The sequence below is a fragment of the Neovison vison genome, chromosome 2, assembly GCF_020171115.1.
Source record: "Neovison vison isolate M4711 chromosome 2, ASM_NN_V1, whole genome shotgun sequence".
Lineage (NCBI taxonomy): Eukaryota > Metazoa > Chordata > Mammalia > Carnivora > Mustelidae > Neogale > Neogale vison.
This window is the reverse complement of record NC_058092.1, coordinates 79,355,423-79,377,826: the sequence shown is the minus strand read 5'-3', so window position 1 is coordinate 79,377,826 and position 22,404 is coordinate 79,355,423. Positions and strand designations below refer to the sequence as shown.

The following is a 22,404-nucleotide window of genomic DNA, read 5'->3' as shown; positions in this document are numbered from 1 at the left end:
AGAAAGGAAAGTTTCCCTTATGAACCTGAGACCCACTGACTGCAGCATGAAGTTACTTTCTCCTTGTCAGGAAAGCAGGTAGAATTAACAGACAAGGACAAATGCCTTTTGTTATTAAGCAGATTACTGCAAGGCTTTGTCCTTTTCCAGAAGCTAAATCATATTTCTGTCAGTAGGAAAGAGAACATGTGATGTTTGCACATTCCCTATAAAAAGTTCTTTTTGCTTAGAAATCATGCTTGCTTAGTTTTTAATATTCTAATCAAAGAATAAAAATTCAAAGCCTAGCCTTTGGGATCTGTAATGAAGTAACAAGAGTTATAATTTGTGATTACCACAGGCCACAATTTCTTCCCTGAGCAGTCAATATACCTTATTTTTCTGGATCATTACCTGCTCAGCTATAGGAAGCAGACATTTCTTCTGACATCTGCCCCCAAATCCAAGTAAAGTGAGCTAGTTCTGGAGTGCTGGACCATTTGAATAATGAAAACAGCTATCATCTTGAGGGAGAGTAGTACAGGTAGGAACTGGCTATCATTTGGTGCCACATTTATAGAAAATTAGAGTGAAACACTTTTGGCCAGTCTTTCTTTTAGGATCCCGAAATTTATGTCTTGAAGCCCAAGTATCAAAGTTAGTTCTGGCCTAAGATGAAGAGCATCTCTATTTATAGTATCCCCTAAAATATGATTCTATAAATATTTAGTGCAGAGCCATTTTGTGTGCTGGGATTACATTTCTTCCTTCTAGGGCTGGGTTAATGAACCCTGGACTCTGAAGATTCTGGGATCAATAACAACTATATCCTCTTTTCTCATACTCCATTAACTCCTTATAATCAGGGTACTTGTAAGCTTGCTTCATATTCAAAATGTAGCTTTTTTGTGCCTTTTATCCCCCCAGGGAGTTTCTAATTGCCTTTCTTTTTCTTCTTCTTCCTCCTCCTCCCCATCTACTTCTTCAGATATAATATATCTTTGACATGGCCTCTCACTTCTTTACTCTCAGTTGTATTTTCTGTTCTGTGGAATCCCCCTTTGTACCCACATGCTTTCCTAGGCCACTGCACAGCTGTCTTCCAAGGGTTTCCATCTACTCTTCTCCTGGGTTGGAGTCACTGTTCTTAGGATCTTGTGTCTCCCACAGGATCCACTTACATTGTCCTGATTTATTCCATCCTTTTACTGGAATGTATCCTGAAATGAGTTCTTTACAAGGATATGTAGGAAATAAACTTTCTGAGTCCTCTCTAAAACTAAGTTGTACCTTCATACTGGTTTGTAGTTGACTTGGGTGTAGCATTCGGAGCTGAAAATAATTTCCTTTAGAAAATGGGAAGACGTAGTTCCATTGTTTTCTAACATCCTCTATTGCTGACAAGAAGCAATTTGTCAGTCCTTTCTGGGTGACCTGCATTCCCTGTTCAGGGTCTCCTTTTTATACTTGTTTTGGAATTCTGTGAGGAAATGTTTAGATGTGGATCTTTTATCCGTTAGTTGTACTGAGCACTCACTGAGCCCTTTTAATCTTAAGACTTGGGTCTTTCTTCAGCTCTGGCAAATTCTATTATTATTGAATAGTTTTCCCCACTCTTTTTTCCTGTTCTTGGGTTGGCTCTTTACATCTCTTATGGTCTCTTTATTATTTCCATTTTTTTTAATCCATATGCTCTCATTCTGTGCTTCTCAATTTTGTTTTCCAGATCATCTGTTGATTTAATTTCCTTTTCTAATCACTCTTTAAATTCCAAGAATTTTAAATTTTAAAGAGTTCTTCCAAGTTCTTTGTTCCTTTTTTGTGGTTTCCTATTATTTTATATGGGTGCAATACCCTCTTGAATCTTTTGATTATAGTAGTTTTTTTTTAATGTTTGTCTTACATCCCTTAAGTATATTTGTTCCCCTCAAGATTCTTTTTCCTGTTAGTTTTTCTGTATGTTTTTCTTAGTAGTTTCTCATGCTGCTCATTTTCCCCATGTGCCTGGTAGTCCCTGGTTGTCTATTCATATTTTAGAAAGAAGGACTGAGGAACTGGTGTGCATTTTCTATGCCATTTAAAAAGCTGGTCTCTTTCCCCCTAGACCTGTCACCTGTGTGAATGGCTGACTGAGCCCCAGTGTAGAGCGAGATGACTTAGCTGGCCTGCTTGCTCTGGGCCTGTTCTTAGACTGTGCCTTTGTGCTAGAGGAATGCTCTGCTATGGGTAGACTGTACTTCCACTAGATGCCTTGGCTTTCTCCAGGTCATTTGTTCTTTTAGCGATCTGGCTTTTGGATCGAGGGTTAATGCCAGGCTGCCTGTGATCTGTGTGGGGGTGGGGGAAGCAGATGGGGATGCCAGCCAGCGTAGTTTCAAGTATAGATCTTTAATTATTCCCACTGTCTTTAGCCCCACTTTCCCCTTCTCTCCTCCCTTGTACCTGCTGGCCTGGAGCCCAGAGCCATCAGGTGTCCCTGAGCAGATTGGCTGTCTGGATTCCTTCTAGCATTCCAGCAAGCATTTTGACTTCCAGCTCCTCTTAGTTCAGCTTGTGGCTGTGTATTTCTATGCGTGTCTCCTCCATCACCACAATTCCATCTGTTTTTTGAATTTTAGAATTTTGTTGTATCCAAAAAAAAAAAAAAAAAGAAATTTGTTGTATCCTTCATCCACTGGTGAACCCCTTCACTTCTCTTTCCTTTTGTTATTATAGGTTTGTTGCCTCTTTTGTCTCCCTTATTTGCCTGTGGTTTTGTAAGCTTTGGGTAGTAAATGCACATCCTCAACCTACCATCTTGAACTAAAAGTCCTGATATGAATGTTAAACTGTCTCCCTTATGAATATTTACCTACCCTGTTTAACTTCATGGCTGCAGTGTCTACTTAAGCATTGCACAATTGATAAATTATTTCAGTAATGTAAGGCAAGAGAATTAGAGCAAATAACTTCAGAGAGATAAAGATCTAATGGCACAATTTTTCAGAAAATAGTGTATAATAGCAACAGTTTATTTTAGTTAAAAAAGAGAAAAAACTGCTCAGTTAAAGATGAGAGTGTTAGAATTAGCATCAGTTTTGTGCCTGATATCTATAGGCTGTTGTCAACGAGAATGTTAGCTGGTCTGCATTAGGTAAGGGCTGAACTTAAAGCAGTGGCTTGGTAGATCTCTGCTCTCCTAGAATTCACAGGTTGCTTTGGGAAGTTTTGGGAGTTGTTTTGGCACTGATGGATAAGTAATAAATGAATTTTAAATATAAGCAAAAAAAGCATCGGGCATCTCCGTGGACAATAAATACTTAAAATAGGTGACCTGCTAATGAGTGTCGGGACATCTGTTTGGCCAACTGGTTGGAGAACCTTGCTGTTGAAGGGTTGGTTATCTGAGATCTGACTAAAGAGCAGGGGACAGCCGGGCAAAAACTGGGATCTGGGCACTACCATCAGACAGCCTATCCTTTCCACTACTCAGTGCTTCCTACCCTTTGGTTTTGATCGTACTTCTGTCCTGTAAAGATTTTTATATTAATGCAATGAATTGCTTAAACATTTCTTAGCTTTTAAATGGCACTTGGGGTGAATTAAAGGTTTATGAGATAATTTATTCCCCTAGGACAGAGGAGGGGTAAACAAGCCTTTTTATTCTGTGCTAGCAGAGCAGTTTGGTAAATGTAAAGGCCTTAATTATTATGCTTTAAGCAACAGCTTAATTTGCTTCAGTCTGATTCTTAGCTTTTAAGTGGGGTTCTTCTTTTGATATATCATGTTGCTATTTCGGTACCTGTCATTTTGCTCTTGCAGTTTCTCTCATCAAAAAGCATTTACTGCTTACTTCCGTGGACTCCCTGTGCTGGTGTTGATCCTGTGGATGGCAGATGCACCTCCCTTCTTTCTTTAAATTGGGTACACTTTTCAAGGAGTATGGGGCATAGATGGTTGGAGGGAGCCAGTCTGTAGATCTTTAAATTCCCCACGTACTTTTCCTAACATTGTTCTGCCTGAGAATGTGTTTATGATGGAGGTGCAAGGTCTGCTCTCCTCCTTCTCATTCACTGTTGCCCTTCTCATACCATTAAGAAAGAAAAGTGTACTGCTCTATATCAGATCTCACAAAGGTCCCTGGATGTAAAAACCCCAGGGCGCCAAAGGGCAAAATTGAAAAGATTGGTGTCAGTGTGAAGATAGTGGATGACTAAGTGACACCAACTCACATAATGATAGATAAAAGTTCCTTTTGCAATTCAAATAGTCTCCACTTTTTTGCTCTCACAAAACTGAGAGAAGAACCTAATTGATTTGTTTGCTGATTAGGTAATATACTAATAGGTATATTTTTATGGTATATTACTGTTATATTTTTTCAAACATCGTTCAAAAAATTTTAAAGAATGGAGAAATAATTGCTCTAACAAGACTTCCTTTCTCCTCTTCTCATTTATGCGAAACCAGTTTCTCACCATTTAACTTTATGAAAACTAAGAGTAGGGATAGAATTGGTGCCGAACACTATCATTCTGATGATAAATAATAGTCACTGCATGGAATTGTGAACTAATTGAAGAAGAAAAATCTCACCCATCTCTTTTTTAATTTTTTAACTTAATTTTTTATGAGTTCAGGATTTTATATATTGTAATATACCATGTTATAATACCTTTGAGGCTCTATGATAAAAATAACTCAGGGACATATGGAATTCAAGCTAATTTGTGTAACTGTCACAAGAAAAAAAAAGCATTGAATGTGTTTCTGAAATAAGTATCTTAACTTAATTTCAGAATCTCAAAGCAGCACTGGATATTGGCCTTGTTTTTATTTTTATTATTATTATTTTTTAAACTAACATGTAATGTATTATTTGCCCCAGCGGTACAGGTCTGTGAATTGTCAGGCTTACACACTTCACAGCAGTCACCATATCACATATCCTCCCCATTGTCCACAACGCAGCCACCCTCTCCACACCTTCCCTCCCCTCAGCAAACCTCAGTTTGTTTTGTGAGATTAAGAGTCTTTTATGGTTTGTTTCCCTCCCAATCCCATTTTTTCCTTCCCTACCCCTCAAGCCTCCCACTCTGATCTCAAATTCCTCATGTCGGGAGATCATATGATAATTGTCTTTCTTTGATTGACTTATTTCACTTAGCATAATAGCATTCCATTGTGTGTGTGTATGTGTGTGTGTGTGTGTGTGTGTATATATATATACATACCACATCTTCTGTATCCATTCATCTGTTGATGGACATCTAGGTTCTTCCCATAGTTTGGCTATTGTGGACATTGCTGCTATAAACATTTGGGTGCATGTGCCCTTTCTGATTACAATTGTATTCAGATACAGATGTAATTGTACAATTACAATTGTATCTTCAGGGTAAATACCCAATAGTTCAATTACTGGGTCATAGGGCAGCTCTATTTTCAACTTTTTGAGGAACCTCCATGCTGTTTTCCAGAGTGGCTGCACCAGCTTGCATTCCCACCAACAATGTAGGAGGGTTTCCCTTTCCCCGCCAGCATCTGTCGTTTCCTAGCTTGTTAATTTTAGCCATTCTGACTGGTGTGAGGTGGTATTTCATTATGGTTTTGATTTGTATTTCCCTGATGCCGAGTAATGTGGAGCACTTTTTCATGTGTCTCTTGGCCATCTGGATGTCTTCTTTGCAGAAATGTCTGTTCATGTCTTCTGCCCATTTCTTGATTGAATTATTTGTTCTTTGGGTGTTGAGTTTGGTATGTTCTTTATAGATTTTGGATACTAGCCATTTACTAATATGTCGTTTGCAAATATCTACTCCAATTCTGTCAGTAGTCTCTTGGTTTTGTTGAGTGTTTCCTTTGCTGTGCAAAAGCTTTGATCTTGATGAAGTCACAGTAGTTCATTTTTGCCCTTGTTTCCCTTGCTTTTGGCAGCATTTTTAGGAAGAAGTTGATGCATGCTGCCTGTGTTCTCCTCAAGGATTTTGATGGACTCTTGTCTCACATTGAGGTCTTTCATCCATTTTAAGTCTATTTTTGTGTGCATTGTAAGGAAATGGTCCGGTTTCATTTCTCTGCATGTGGCTGTCCAGTTTTCCCAACACCATTTTTTGAAGAGACTGTCTTTTTCCATTGGACATTCTTTCCTGCTTTGTCAAAGATTAGTTGCCCATAGAGCTGAGGGTCTATTTCTGGGCTCTCTATTCAGTTCCATTGATCTATGTGTCTGTTTTTGTGCCAGTACCATGCTGTCTTGATGATTATAGCTTTGTAATAGAGCTTGAATTCTGGAATTGTGATGCCACCAACTTTGACTTTTTTCCTCAACATTCCTCTGGCTATTTGGGATCTTTTCTGGTTCCATATAAATTTTAGGATAATTTGTTCCATTTCTTTGAAAAAATTGATGGTGTTTTGAAAGAGATTGCATTATTAAATGCGTAAGTTACTTTAAGTAGAATAGACATTTTCACAATATTTGTTCTTCTAACCCATGAGCATGGAATACTTTTCCATTTCTTTGTGTCTTCCTCAATTTCTTTCATGAGTACTTTATAGTTTTCTGAGTACAGATTTTTTTTTTTCTGAGTACAGATTCTTTGCCTCTTTGATAGGTTTATTCCTAGGTATCTTGTGGTTTTGGATGCCACTGTAAATGGGATTGACTCCTTAATTTCTCTTCCTTCTGTCTTGTTATTGGTGTATAGAAATGCAACTGATTTTTTTTTTAATGCAACTGATTTTTGTGCATTGATTTTATCACTGACACTTTACTGAATTCCTGTAAAAGTTCTAGCAGTTTTGGAGGGGAGTCTTTTGGGTTTTCCACATATAGTATATCATCAGCAAAGAGTGAGAGTTTGACTTCTTTGCCGATTCGGATGCTTTATTTCTTTTTGTTGTCTGATTTCTGAGGCTAGGACTAATAGTACTATGTTGAATAGCAGTGGTGATAGTGGACATCCTTGCCATGTTCCTGATCTTAGCAGAAAAACTCAGTTTTTCCTCATTGAGAATGATATTGGCTTTGGGTTTTTCATAGATGGCTTTGATGAGATTGAGGTATGTACCCTCTATCCCTACACTTTGAAGAGTTTTGATGAAGAAAGGATGCTGTACTTTGGCAAATGCTCTTTCAGCATCTATTGAGAGTATCATATGGTTCTTGTTCTTTCTTTTATTAACGTATTGTATTACATTGACTGATTTGTGGATGTTGAACCAACCTTGCAGCCCTGGAATAAATCCCACTTGGTCATGGTGAATAATTCTTTTAATGTGCTGTTGGATCCTATTGTCTAGTATTTTGGTGAGAATTTTTGCATCTGTGTTTATCAAGGATACTGGTCTGTAAGTATCAGTCTGATGGGGTCTTTGTCTGGTTTTGGGATCAAGGTAATTCTGGCCTCCTAAAATGAGTTTTCCTTCAATTTCTATTTTTTGGAACAGTTTCAGAATAGGTATTAATTCTTCTTTAAATGCTTGGTAGAATTCCCCTGGGAAGCCCTCTGGCCCTGGGCTCTTGGTTTGTTGGGAGATTTTTGATGACTGCTTCAGTCTCCTTACTGGTTAGGGGTCTGTTCAGGTTTTCTATTTCTTCCTGGTTCAGTTGTGGTAGTTTATATGTCTCTAGGAATGTATCCTTTTCTTCCAGATTGTCAAATTTGCTGGTGTATAGTTGCTCATAATATGTTCTTATAATATGTTCTTTCATTCATGATTTTATTAATTTGGGTCCTTTTTCTTTTCTTTTTGATAAGTCTGGCCAGGGCTTTATCAATCTTATTAATTCTTTCAAAGAACCAGCTCCTAGTTTGTTGATCTGTTCTACTGTTCTTTTGGTTTCTATTTCATTGTTTTCTGCTCTGATGTTTATTATTTCTATTCTCCTGCTGGGTTTAGGGTTTCTTTCTTGTTTTTTCTCCAGCTCCTTTAGGTGTAGGGTTAGGTTGTGTACTTGAGACATTTCTTGTTTCTTGAGAAAGGCTTGTATCGCTATATACTTTCCTCTCAGGATCATCTTGGCTGCGTCCCACAAATTTTGAACAGTTGTGTTTTCATTTTCATTTGTTTCTATGAATTTTTTCAGTTCTTCTTTAATTTCCTGGTTGACCCATTCATTCTTTAGTAGGATGCTCTTTAACCTCCATTTATTTGAGTTCTTTCCAACTTTCCTCTTGTGATTGAGTTCTAGCTTTAGAGCATTGTGGTCTGAAAATATGCAGGGAATGATCCCAGTCTTTTGGTACCAGTTGACACCTGATTTGTGACCCAAGATGTGGTCTATTCTGGAGAATGTTCCATGTGCTCTAGAGAAGAATGTGTATTCTGTTGCTTTGGGAGGGAATATTATGAATATATCTGTGATATCCATCTTGTCCATTGTGTCATTTAAGGCCTTTATTTCCTTGTTGATCTTTTGCTTGGATGATCTGTCCATTTTAGTGAGGAGGGTGTTAAAATCCCCTATTATTATTGTATTATTGTTGATGTGTTTGATTTTGTTATTAAATGGTTTATATAGTTGACTGCTCGCATGTTAGGGGCATAGATATTTAAAATTGTTAGATCTTCTTGTGGGGCTGATCCTTTGAGAATGATATAGTGTCCTTCCTCATTTCTTATTATTGTCTTTGGCTTAAAATCTAATTTATCTAATATAAGGATTGCCACCCCAGCTTTCTTTTGATGTCCATTAGCATGGTAGATTATTTTCCACCCCCTCACTTTAAATCTGGAGGTGTCTTTGGGTCTAAAATGAGTTTCTTATAGACAGCATATTGATGGGTTTTGTTTTTTTATCTATTCTGATACCCTGTGTCTTTTGATTGGGGCATTTAGCCCATTTACATTCAGGGTAACTATTGAAAGATCTGAATTTGGTGACATTGTATTGCCTGTAAGGTGATTGTTACTCTGTATTGTCTCTGTTCCTTTCTGGTCTACTACTTTTAGGCTCTCTCTTTGCTTAGAGGACCCCTTTCAATATTTCCTGTAGGGCTGTTTTGGTGTTTGCAAATTCTTTTAATTTTTGTTTGTCCTGGAAGCTTTTTTTTTTTTTTAAATCTCTCCTGTTTTCAATGATAGCCTAGCTGGATATAGTATTCTTGGCTGCATATTTTTCTCATTTAGTGCTCTGAATATATCATGCCAGTTCTTTCTGGCCTGCCAGGTCTCTGTGGATAAGTCTGCTGCCAATCTAATATTTCTACCATTGTATGTTACAGACTTCTTGTCCAAAGCTGCTTTCAGGATTTTCTATTCGTCACAAAGACTAGTAAATTTCACTATTAGATGATGGAGTGTGGACCTATTTTTATTGATTTTGAGGGGGATTCTCTGTGCCTCCTGGATTTTGATGCTTGTTCCCTTTGCCATATTAGGGAAATTCTCTATTATAATTTGCTCTAATATACATTCTGCCCCTCACTCTCTTTCTTCTGGAATCCCAATTATTCTAATATTGTTTCATCTTATATTCTTCTCTAATATTATTTCACTTATCTCTCAAATTCTTCCCTCGTGGTCCAGTAGTTGTTTGTCTCTCTTTTGCTAAGCTTCTTTATTCCCTGTCATTTGGTCTTCTATATCACTAATTCTCTCTTTTCCCTCATTTATCCTAGCAGTAAGAGCCTCCATTCTATTTTTAAAGATTTTTTTTTTAATTTATTTGAGAGAGAGAGACAGTGAGAGAGAGAATGAGCGAGGAGAAGGTCAGAGAGCGAAGCAGACTCCCCATGGAGCTGGGAGCCTGATGCGGGACTCGATCCCGGGACTCCAGGATCACGCCCTGAGCCGGAGGCAGTCGTCCAACCAACTGAGCCACCCAGGCGTCCCAAGAGCCTCCATTCTTGATTGCAGCTCATTAATACCTTTTTTGATTTCAACTTGGTTAGATTTTAGTTCTTTTATTTCTCCAGAAAGGGATTTTATTTCTCCAGACAGGGTTTCTCTAATATCCTCCATGCCTTTTTCAAACCCAGCTAGCACCTTGAGAATCGTCATTCTGAACTCTAGAACTGACGTATTACCAATGTCTGTATTGATTAAGTCCCTAGCCATTGGTACTGCCTCTTGTTCTTTTTTCTGTGGTGGGTTTTTCTGCCTTGTCATTTTATCCAGATAAAAATATATGAATGGCAGAATAAAATACTAAAAGGGTGGCAAAGACTCCAGAAAAATGTACACTAATCAAATCAGAAGAGACCCAAAACGAGGGGGAGAAGAAAGGGAATAAAAAGAAATTAAAAAGAAATAAATATATATTAGACTGGTGAATAGAACAGAGACACCCACTTGATTTTGGATGTATTTTGGTCTCTTAGAAAAATTACCTCCCAAAATTTTAAAGAAAAAACTTATATGTATACAAAAATAAGGGTAAACATGATGAAAGGATGGAATATGACTATAAAGATGAAAATTAAAACAAAAATTCTAAAAAAGAAATTGGTAAGTTAGAAAAAGAAAGAAGAGTGAAAAAAAAAAAAAAAAGGGGAGAATGTGCTCAGGCTGGAGACTAGACCAAAGCCCGGTGCTAGATGTAGGGTATATTTTGATCTATTAGAAGAAATTGTATCCCAAAATTTTTTAGAAAAAAACCCCTCACGTGTATTCAAAAAATAAGTTTAAATACAATGAAGGATAAATTATGACTGTAATAATGAAGGTTTAGGGGCACCTGGGTGGCTCAATGGGTTAAAACCTCTGCCTTTGGCTCGGGTCATGATCTCAGGGTCCTGGGATCGAGCCCGGCATCGAGCTCTCTGCTCAGCAGGGAGCCTGCTTCCTCCTCTCTCTCTGCCTGCCTCTCTGCCTACTTGTGGTCTCTGTCTGTCAAATAAATAAATAAAATCTTTAAAAAAAAATAATGAAGGTTTAAAAGGATTTTTTTTAAAAAGTATTGTTAAGATAAACTAGTTAAAAAATGTTGAAAGAGGAAAGAGGAAGAGTTAAAATATTAGAATAAGGAAAAAAAATGAAATTTAAAACATTTAATTAACTTTGCAAGACTAAAGGATCATGGGAAGAAAGCCATGAATTAATTCCTTGCCTTTGCTTTCCCCCGCTCTGGAGATCCGCTGTTCTCCTTGATCAGTGAGCTTGGACTTGGCTGGATGTTCTTGCTGATCTTCTGGAGGAGGGGCCTGTTGTAGTGATTCTCAAACGTCTTTGCCCAAGGTGGAATTGCACTGCCCTTGCCAGGGCCAGGCTAAGAAATCTGCTCGAGTTTGCTCTCGGGGGTTTTTGTTCCTTGAATGCTTTCCGTAGAGCTCTTTTGGAAAGTGGTTGATTTTCTGTTCCTAGAATGGCTGCTCTTCTCTTTGATCTCCTGTTGAGTTTGTAGGTGTTCAAAATGGTTGATCACTATCTAGCTGAACTCCTGCGACTTGATGTCATTTCAGTCTGCTACTCCTCCGCCATTATGCATCTCCCATCTTGGCCTTGTTTTTAAAAAGTTTATTTAAACCCTAAGCTAGCTAAAAACCCTTTCTGATACATAATTGATACAGAAAATGCTTTCCCTCTACTCTCAATTTAACATAAATGGAAAAGGTGAGGGGGGAAATGGAGACAAATTTCTTCAGCAGCATATATGACTAAATCCATCAACCACCTTAAACTAGAATGTCCATTATTGATCCCATTAAAAATTGCTGGGCAAATAGCAGAAGTTACCCATTTCATAAACAATTTCAGGGTCATGATAAGTAAACTATTTTTGAAACACTTCAAAACTTTTAACATTAAACTAGAAGAATCATCTCTTACTTGTAAGAAAGAAAGGTATAAGAGAAAGTAAAAGACACTTAAATTGAACTTATTTGTAATCCTCTTTGAACAAAAGAAATGAAAAATAATGGTAAATTAGCTAAGCTCTGTGCTCTAACCAAACTAATTAATTACAGTGATTTTAAGTGGCAACAGCTCACCTGATTGGGTAGTTTGACAGTTTTGAATACTTTTGTAATGATTTTTCTTAAAGAGCAGACACTCAATGATCTGGTCATACAATGTTCATCTTGTGCATTCTGCATTTCCTTGCCAGTCCTGTAGCTAAGGATCTTGTTCCAATCAATCTTAGTCATGTAATTGGCAACTGTCAAGGTAAAGCTTTAAAAGTAGTGTCTGACATCATCTGGTAATTCTCACTGGTAGTGGTCTACTATTCATTTTCTGCAGCTTCTATAATCTTTATAAATTCTTTTGCTGTTTGTGCTTCAGTAGATGCTGTTAGGAAATCTTGTATATCTTTATGACTCACTAACTGAACATTACTATCTTCATAATAATGAACCTGAATTTTCAAGATGCCAACCACCTGAGCCTGAGTGGTTAAAAAAGTGATTGGAGACTTCCACTTTGACCTCCAGTGATGGTTCCAAAAGTTTTTTCCTTGGAACTGATAGCTTTCTCTGCATGCAACAGTGCTTTGCTATCCATCTTTTTTTTTTTTTTTTTTTTGGGCCATATATCAGTGCAGACCCCATTTGGATAGTGTTCTTTTGTATACACTAACAGAACAGTCTCTACAGAAGTTCTCCATGTTTCAACACACTTTCTCTTTCATATGGTCTTGGATCAGTTGCTTCCTTTCTTAAATGATCAAATTTGAAAGAGATTCTGTTTTGGGAATCCAAAAACTTTCCATTTCCCAAGTTGCCATGTAATGTTATCAATATCTGATCTTTATAATCTTCAATTTTTCTGGAATAAACTGGTCCAAGTTATACTGTGCAAATGCATGAGCTTCTCCTTCTCTAAGAAGATTATCATTATTAAATGGCAGCCAAACATCATTAAACACCTCATTAAACTCTCCAGGAGGGGCATGAATAATGAATTTTGCTGCTCTGTACACCTTCTCCTCATTAGACAACTGCTTTTCCAGATCCGCCATTTTCCTTCTGGCAACAAACCAGGTGGTGGTGGCATGATGGCAGTGACCACCTGACTTCCCCTCACACCCATCTCCTTTATGTAGTTTTCCTTATTATGTTTAAGAATCTTTAAAATCAAAATTTACAGTATATTTATATTTTAATTGGTTAGTAATAATAATTGTAACAAAAACTCAAACCAGAAAAAATTGGTTTAACACTTGAAGTCTTTTATTATAGAAAATAAAGAGAAATTTATTTTTAATTTATAGACAGATTTTTTGTTGAGGAAAAATGTAACACTGTCAGTAAAAGACTTTCAAACATAAAATACATTACATTAGAGATAATTTGTATTGGAGGAATCACCTTTTCTCAAGCCTTTGTTAAAGCTTACTATATGGCCTCATTAATCAAGATAGTGTGATACTAGTGGAGAGATAAACACAGATCATTGAAGTAACTTAGGGAACCCAGGAATGGAGTCACATAAAATATGCCTAATTTTTTACAAAGAACCTAAAAGCAATTCAAGAGGAGGAGAAATAGCTTTTTAATGAGTGGTGCTGAAGCAATTAGATATCCATTGGCAAAACAAAACAAAACAAATCAAAAAAACCAAACTTTACCTAAATCTTATATAAAATGAACTCAAAATATATCATAGACATAAATGGAAAACATAAAACTATAAAACTTCTAGAAAAAAGTGAAAAAAATATTTGGGGTCTACAACTAGGCAAAAGATTCTTAGACTTGATACCAAAAACATGATCCATAAAAGGAAAAATTGATAAATTGTATCTCATCAAAATTAAAATCTTCTACTTTGCATGACCTTGTTAAGAGGATGCAAAGACAGGCTACAGATGGAGAAAAAAAAATGTTTGCAAGCCACATATCTGACAAAGAACTAGTATCTAGAATATATAAAGAACTCTCAAAACTGTAAAAGACAATCCAGTTAGAAAATGGGAAAAATACATGCACAGACCTTTTACTGAAGAGGATGCACAGCTGGCAAATAAGCACATGAAAAGATGTTCAACCTCATTAGCCATTAGGGAAATGCAAATTAAAATTACAACAAGATATCACTGGAATAGCTAAAATAAAAAATATTGACAACACCAAATGCTGGCAAGGATGCAGAGAAGCTATATCATTTATACATTGATGGTGGAAATATAAAATTATATAGCCACTCTGGAAAATAGTTTGGCAGTTTCTTAAAAAACTAACCATGCAACTACTATATAACCCAGCAGTTAAATCCTTGGGCCTTTATCCCAGACAAATGAAAACTTGTTGCTGTAGGCTGAATTGTGCCCTGCCCCCAGTCCATACGTTGAAGTCCTAACCCCCAAATCTGTGGGTATTTGGAGATGTGGCCTTTGAGAGATAATTAGAGTTAGATGATGTCAAAAGGCAGGGCCTTCATGATAGGATGATAAGAGTGATACAACAGCTTTACTTTAAAATAGTGATATTGGGGCACCTGGGTGGCTCAGTGGATTAAGCCGCTGCCTTTGGCTCAGGTCATGATCTCAGTGTCCTGGGATCGAGCCCCGCATCGGGCTCTCTGCTCAGCAGGGAGCCTGCTTCCCCCTCTGTCTCTGCCTGCCTCTCTGCCTACTTGTGATCTCTCTCTCTGTCAAATAAAATAAATAAAATCTTTAAAAAAAATAAATAAAATAAAATAGTGATATTTACAATATGTTAGAAATTACTCCTTTCCTACTACTTAAACTTACGGTGAAAAATTTTAGATGTCAGCTTAAGAATGTGTGAGGAGATGTAAGGTTTTCAAAATTTTCTTGGGGTTCTGCAAGTAAAAAAGCCATATTTCAATAATGTAGCCATTGATGAAGGGTTATATTCCAAAACTGTATTTTAAAAGAAATCAGAGTCTGGGGCTCCTGGGTGGTGCAGTAGGTTAAGCATCTGACTGTTGATTTCGGGTCAGGTTGTGGTTTCAGGGTCATGGGATGGAGCTCCGCATTGGGCTCCAGGCTCAGTGTGGAGTCTGCTTGAGATTTCCTCTCCCTTTCCCTCTACCCCTCCTACTCAGGTTCTCTCTTTCTTTCAAATAAATAAATCATTAAAAAAAAAAAAGAAGTCAAAATCTTAATTGCCAGAGGTAGTTAAAATAAATATTAAAGAACCTGGGAACTGCCAGTTAAGGATGGGATTAAAAAGGAAGAAGAGTTGTGCTGTGTTTAGATGCTTTCATTGGCCTTTAATGCCTATTTTTTGAATTAGTACAGTTGTGTTCAGTTGCTGCATTTTACATAGGCAAGAGAAAAAAGGAAAGTGAGGCAGGGGAGGGTTGTGTTTTTAGCAGTCTGTGTTAGGGAGGGCAGAGGGACAAGGGATATTCATTATCCTAAAATGACTACAACCATTAGATAATGCATGATTTCAGACTTCCTGTTTCTACATCCCCAAAAGAAAAACTCTTTTTATGTTTGATGATGTCCCAGTCTTAAGTAGGGGGTTAAACCTTCCATCTCACCATTAGCTGACTTAATATACACCAGTACTTTGGGCTTAGCTAATGTTATAGTGTAAATTAACTGCAGTCACTTGATAGATATAAATTAATCTGATTGTTTCCTATTTGGGAGGGGAATGGAATGTGAGGGAAAGGGTTATGGAATACAAGGGGGTGTTTGGGAAGGTAGGGAAGCAGAGTTATGCTTTGAAAGCTGCAAATAGAAGCAGAAAGTAAGGTATTTTGGTCTTGCTAATGGATTGCTTAAACATGATTTATGAATATTTTGGTTAATATTTTAAAATACTGCTGACTGCTTTATTAAGGAATTTATATCTCTGAGGATTAATTAACCTTAAATAGATCCCATTAAATCAGACTAATATAAAAGTGGCCCATAGCTTTATCTACCAAATAAATTTGAAAGTCATTATGTTACGTAGACTTCCCTCCCCAAAGGTGATAGAAATTAACCATACGAAATGATAGTACTGAGTTATAGATGTGTTATTTAGCAAATGTTTTTATTGAAGTGATTTTGAACTTAAAGAAAAGTGATAAGAATTCTAATGTTATAATATATTAAGATGAGTAATATGCTTTAGCGTTTCAAGCCTGTGATTTGCCTTATATCAAGCCCTTTGTCTTTATTAGCCTTATTATTTTCATTTACTGGTGAGATGATAATGGTGGTTGATAAGAAAGTTCTTTCTTGGGCACCTGGGTGGCTCAGTGGGTTAAGCCGCTGCCTTCAGCTCAGGTCATGATCTCAGAGTCCTGGGATCGAGTCCCGCACTGGCCTCTCTGCTCAGCAGGGAGCCTGCTTCCTCCTCTCTCTCTCTCTCTCTCTCTCTCTGCCTGCCTCTCTGCCTACTTGTGATCTCTCTCTGTCAAATAAATAAATAAAATCTTTAAAAAAAAAAAAAAGAAAGTTCTTTCTTACCTCCCTAGTAACAATATTTTCAGTAATAAAAGAGGAATGCTTTAGCTTCCTCATAAAATGTTACAATATCCAAAAATTAATAAACTTTTGAATGGCTTTTAAAAAGCACATTATGGGGGCGCCTGGGTGGCTCAGTGGGTTAAAGCCTCTGCTTTCAGCTCGGGTCATGATCCCGGGGTCCTGGGATCGAGCCCCACATCCTGTTCTCTGCTCAGCGGGGAGCCTGCTTCCCTCTCTCTCTCTGCTTGCCTCTCTGCCTACTTGTGATCTCTGTCAAATAAATAAATAAAATCTTAAAAAAAAATAAAATAAAAAGCACATTATGACCATCTATGTTGTGTGCTTGCCTATTTCAAGAACTTTTTGAATTCAGATTAGTGACATGGCCAGTTTCTCCCTTCAAACTGTCTATTTGTTTATGTTTATGGCTACCTTGGAAAAATCAATGTATTTTTTCTTATTGGCATCTGCTACTATACCCATTACATAAAGATTTCTCAAAATTGATAGGCCAGTTATTTTTAAAGTCTGTCATATTGAATATAGAAAGTGTCATGTTGTATAATGATAAATGCTTTAACCAACTACAAAGTCACACAAAATTTCTTTTTCATTTTCAATTTAAAAATGGCATATATATGTTCCCTAATGTGGAAAAGCTTCTTCTAATATATTTTTAGAACTTCAAATAAGAAAACAGTTTACATTTCTACTTGAGGGAATGGCCTAGACAGAATAACACAATGGAGATATAGATGAATGCTCTCTGTGTTTACTAAAGAGAGCTGCATGCTCTTCCCGTATGTATAAACACTTCCAAGAGGCAGGTAGTAAATGCATGTCTAGGGATATGAAGGGATGCACTTCATCTAAGTGGGTGGGTTATATTCAACGCTGTGTTGATCAGAACAGTATGGCACAAAAATAGATAGATCAATGGAACAGAAGAGAAAACCCAGAAATAAACCCACAATTTTAAGATCACTTAATCATCAACAAAGTAAATTTTTTAAAAAAATAAACTAAGGTGGCTCAGTGGATCAAACGTCTGACTCTTGGTTTCAATTCAGGTCATGATCTCGTGGGTCGATAGGAGGCTTGTGTCGCCTCCCCTTTCAGCAGGGAGTCTGCTTGAGATTTTCCTCCTCTCCTCCTTCCTCCACTTGAGCGTGCTTGCGTGTATGCACTCTCTCTCTCAAATAAGTAAATCTTTAAAAAAAAAAAAACTCTTGAGACTACATCAAAGTAAAAAGCTCTACACAGTGAAAGAAACAATAAAACTAAAAGGCAGCCTGTGGAATTGGAGAAGGTATTTGCAAATGACATATCTGATAAAGGGTTAGTATCCGGAATATATAAAGAACTTATAAAACTCAACAACCGGAAAACAAATAATCTAATTTAAAAATGGACAGAAGAATGAACAGACATTTTGTTCGAAAAAGACATTCAGATGGCCAACAGACACATGAAAAGATGTTCATTATCACTAGTCATGGAAATACAGATCCAAACTACAGGGCGATATCACCTCACACTTGTCAAGATGGCTAAAATCAACAACAAAAGAAAGAACAGGTGTTGGTGAGGACGTGGAGAAAAAGGAAGCCTTTTGCACTTGGAGAATGCAAACTCGTGCAGCCTCTGTGGAAAACAGTATTGAAGTTTTTCAAAAAGTTAAAAGTTGAACTGCCCTGTGATCCAGCAATCACATTACTTCATATTTACCCACAAAATACAAAAACAATAATTCAAAGGGATACATGCTTTGCTGTGTTGAATGCAGCCTTATATATAATAGCCAAGATATGGAAGCAGCCCAAGTGTCCATGGATGATGAGTGGATAAAGAAGATCGTGCGCACGTGCATATTTGATAAAAAAAGAAAAATAGGACCTTGGGGCCCCTGGGTGGCTCAGTAGTTAGTTGTCTGCCTTCAGCTCAGGGGCCTGGGATCGAGACCCACATTGGGCTCTCTGCTTGGTGGGAAGCCTGCTTCTCTTTCTCCTACTCCCCCGCTTATGTTCCTCTCTCTCGCTGTGTCCCTGCCTGTCAGATAAATAAATAAAATCTTAAAAAAAAAAATGGGCGTCTGGGTGGCTCAGTTGGTTAAGTATCTGACTCTTGATTTCCGCTCAGATCATAATCTCAGGGTTGTGAGATTGAGCCCCGTGTCAGGCTGGCATGGAGCCTGCTTGAGATCCTCTCTCCCCATCCCTCTGCTGCTCTCCCTTAAAAAAAAAAAAAAAAAAAGGTTAAAAAAAGAAATAGAACTTGTCAGCATTCTCGAAGCCCCCTGTATGTTCTGTCAGCCCCACCCCCGTGATGGTGCCCACTGTCCTGACTTCCAGTGGAAGAGATTGGTTTTGTCTGTTACTGTTTTAGTTTATACCTATGGACTCATGCCTTTTGGGTCTGACTTCTTTAGTTTAGCATTATATTTGTGAGCCTCTTCCTTCTGTCACATGTAGTTAAACCTCTTCACTCTTATTGCTGTGTAGTATTTTATGTGAGCATACTCCAACTTATTTGTCCATTCTACTGTTAATGGCTGTTTGGTTTGCGTCCAGTTTTTAGCTTTTACAAATATTGAAGCTGTGAACTTTTTAGTGCTTGTCTTTTAGCGAATATTTATAAGCATTTTTGTTGGGGTGGAATGGCTGGGTCATAGATATGCCTACCTTCGGTTTTAACAAATAATTACAATCAGTTTTCCAGAAAGATTGTACCAGTTTATACCACCAGCAGTGTATGTGCATTCCTTGCATTGCTCCATATCGTCACCACTGCTTGGTATTGTAACTCCTCTTCATTTTAGATGTTCTAATGTGTTTAGAATAATATCACATTGTGGTTTTAATTTGCATTTGCCTGATGATTAAGGAAGCTGGACATCTTTTCAGGTTTATTTGCTATTTGGATAGCCTCTTTTGGAAAGTCACACAAGTTCACATTTCTGTTGAGTGGTCTATATTTTTCTTAGTGATTCACAGAAATTCTCTATGTAAAATCTGTATGAGTCATTTTCAAATATGTTATTTTTAGATCTTCTTCCCCTTTTGTGGGTTGTCATTTTGCTGTACTAATGGTGTCTCTTAATGAACATAAATTCTTAATATAATCATATTTATCAATTTTTTTCTTTTGTGGTCGAAGTTTTTATGTCCTATTTAAGAGGATACAAATACTTCAAATACTCTAAAGTCACAAAGATATGTTTTTCTCTGAGCTTCGTTGTCTTATCTTTCATACTTAGAATTATATAGTCCATTAGGGATCAATCTTTGTAAATGATATAATGAGAGGTTAAGACATTCCCCCTCCCCCAACTGATAGTCAGATGACCTTTGCTGAGATTTTTCAAAAAGCAGCATGAATATTTTGGTGATGGTTGGGTCTTTCACTGCTAGAATGAGTTCCAATCCTAGCCCCAAAACAGAGTGAAGGAGCATTTTAAGATCTGTGTTTCTTTCTTATCTGCTGTTTAAGCTCCAGCACAATAAAGCAGGTATGGATTTTTATTGAGATTCCCCTAGGCTGAATGTCATGTACGCTAGGGTTAGATAGAAGTATGATATCCTGTAACTATGAAGTAATGCTTGCAAGTTATTCATGATGGGTTAGTCACCAGTAAATGTGCTATAAGGAAGCTGGAGTGATTGGAGAAAGATGTTTATCTGACGTTATCTAGCTTTGGACTTTATATGAAAGGTTCCAAAATCTAAGCTCAATAATAATATCACCTTTCATTTATAGGACAGTTTGCTGAGTACTTTCATTTAGATCCTTATGGTAACTGGCACTGTAAGATTTTCTTTTTTCTTTTTCTTTTAAAAAATTTATTATTATGTTCAATTAGCCAGCATATAGTATATCATTAGTTTTTTTTTATTTTTTAAAGATTTTACTTATTTATTTGGCAGACAGAGATCACAAGTAGGCAGAGAGGCAGGCAGAGAAAGAGGAGGAAGCAGGCTCCCTACCGAACAGAGAGCCCAACGATGCCAGGCTCGATCCCAGAACCCTGGTATCATGACCTAAGCCAAAGTCAGAGGCTTTAACCCACTGAGCCACCCAGACACCCCTAGTTTTTTTTTTTAAGGATTTTATTTATTTATTTGACAGAGAGAGAGAGAGAGAAAGAGATCACAAGTAGGCAGAGAGAGAGGTGGGGGGGAAGCAGCCTCCCTGCTGAGCAGAGAGCCCGATGCAGGACTTGCTCCCAGGACCCTGGGATCATGACCTGAGCCAAAGGCAGAGGCTTAACCCACTGAGCCACCAGGCACCCTACAAAATTAGTTTTTGAGGTAGTATTCAATGATTCAAGACAGATACTATTGTCCCAGTTTAACAGGGAAAACCGGGAAATTCAGAAGTTTTTAATTATCCTGGTAAATAATTTGATAAAACTGATAACCCAGTATTCTTATTGCTCTGACCCAACCACTTTTACAAGACTGCTCTAGGCAAATTGAATCAGAGGTACAGACGGGCCCAAGATATGATTTATTCTCTCAAAGGGATATAAAGCTTCAGTGTTTAATCAAAACAGAAATATTTTAGGTCTGACGAATGAGCTGGATCTTGGAGGGGTTTCAGTGCATAGAGTTTAATAATCTCACATTTTCCTGTTGTCTTCTCTTTACAGCCATCTGTTGGATTAGCTCTGTACAATGCCTTAATCCCTTTCTCTAGCACCTTATAAATGAATTTGTGTTTGATGTCTCTTAGCAAAGGGATATAGGACCTAAATGCAGTTAAACTAGACATAAAAGCTGGTGAGAATTTAATTTTATAAATATAACTCAGAGGTCATCAAGTTTGCATGATCCTACTCAATTGTAAAATCCTGGGCTGGTGGTTGCAGGGACTTTGTTTATACCTTCTAGTTTTCCCTAGAGTAGCTAACAGTAAATTGCATGTAATGAACATCTGTAGTCTGTAGAAACTAACAACTGTCTCAAGTAAAAAAATGAAGGTAAAAGCTGTTTCTCCTAAAGGTAGATGAAAAAAAAAAAAAAAGATCTAAGTGCCCTGCTCGTTAGAAGTCTTGAACATAAATCCTTCAGGGCCATATATAACTGTATTCAGTACAGCAATAGATCGGGGTTCTTCATATCTGTCAGAAGTGTGTGGTACTTCTGGTAGAGCCAGACTGAATAGCCACTCAGAGCTTTTATGTGCTTCTCTGTTCCTTTTTCAGAAAAACTAGACTTGGGTTTTCAAAACTACTTGGTGAAATGAATGCAGAAAGTGATCTAAATCACCATAAATTCAACTATGTACTACCATTTTCTCCTGATAGTGTTCTTTTCTCTGACTCTATACAGAGCCAGATCTACTGCTTTTTTATAGTGGAGGTATTTTCTGTGTTTTAATTTGTTTAGTTAACTAAGTATGGATCGTTGTGTTTATTTCTTTGCTCTGTTATTTGAATGTTGTAAGGCAATAAGGATTAGATAAAGGTCTTATCATCAAGTTACCAAGAATTGTATTTTATTTTATTTTATTTTATTTTTTTAAGATTATTTATTTATTTATTTGAGAGAGAGAGACAGTGAGAGAGAGCATGAGCGAGGAGAAGGTCAGAGAGCGAAGCAGACTCCCCATGGAGCTGGGAGCCTGATGTGGGACTCGATCCCGGGACTCCAGGATCACGCCCTGAGCCGAAGGCAGTCGTCCAACCAACTGAGCCACCCAGGCGTCCCCAAGAATTGTATTTTAAATGATGGAATTGATGCACCAGGGTGGCTCCGTTGGTTAATCGCCCAAGTCTTGGTTTCGGCTCAGGTCATGATCTCAGGGTCCTGGGACTGAGCCCCCCCACCCCATCACTCTCAGCGGGGAGTCTGCTTCTCTCTCTCCCTTTGCCTCTCCCTTCTGTGCATGTGCACGCACACACACATTCTCTCTCTAACATAAATAAATAAATCTTTAAATGTCGGAAAAGATGAACTCCTAAGTATAATGATCCCAATCCAACCTGCTTATTTTATAGGTAAGGAGGAAACAAGGCCCGTATCATACACCTAGTCATTGGCAGAGCTAAGATTTAATTCTTAGCTATGATCCTAATTCCAGTGACCTGACACTTTTAAATATATTGGGCCATAATTTTTAAAGAA

At 37.5% G+C, this 22,404-nt stretch overlaps 1 protein-coding gene and 1 pseudogene across 1 annotated transcript in view; one reads left to right on the top strand and one right to left on the bottom strand.

Moving 5' to 3' along the window:
* DIPK1A (divergent protein kinase domain 1A) overlaps positions 1 to 22,404 on the top strand; it is a 128,752-nt gene that overhangs the window by 17,143 nt on the left and 89,205 nt on the right. The gene's annotated exons all lie outside the window — the stretch shown is intronic.
* Positions 12,045 to 12,917, bottom strand: LOC122900202 (annotated as a pseudogene).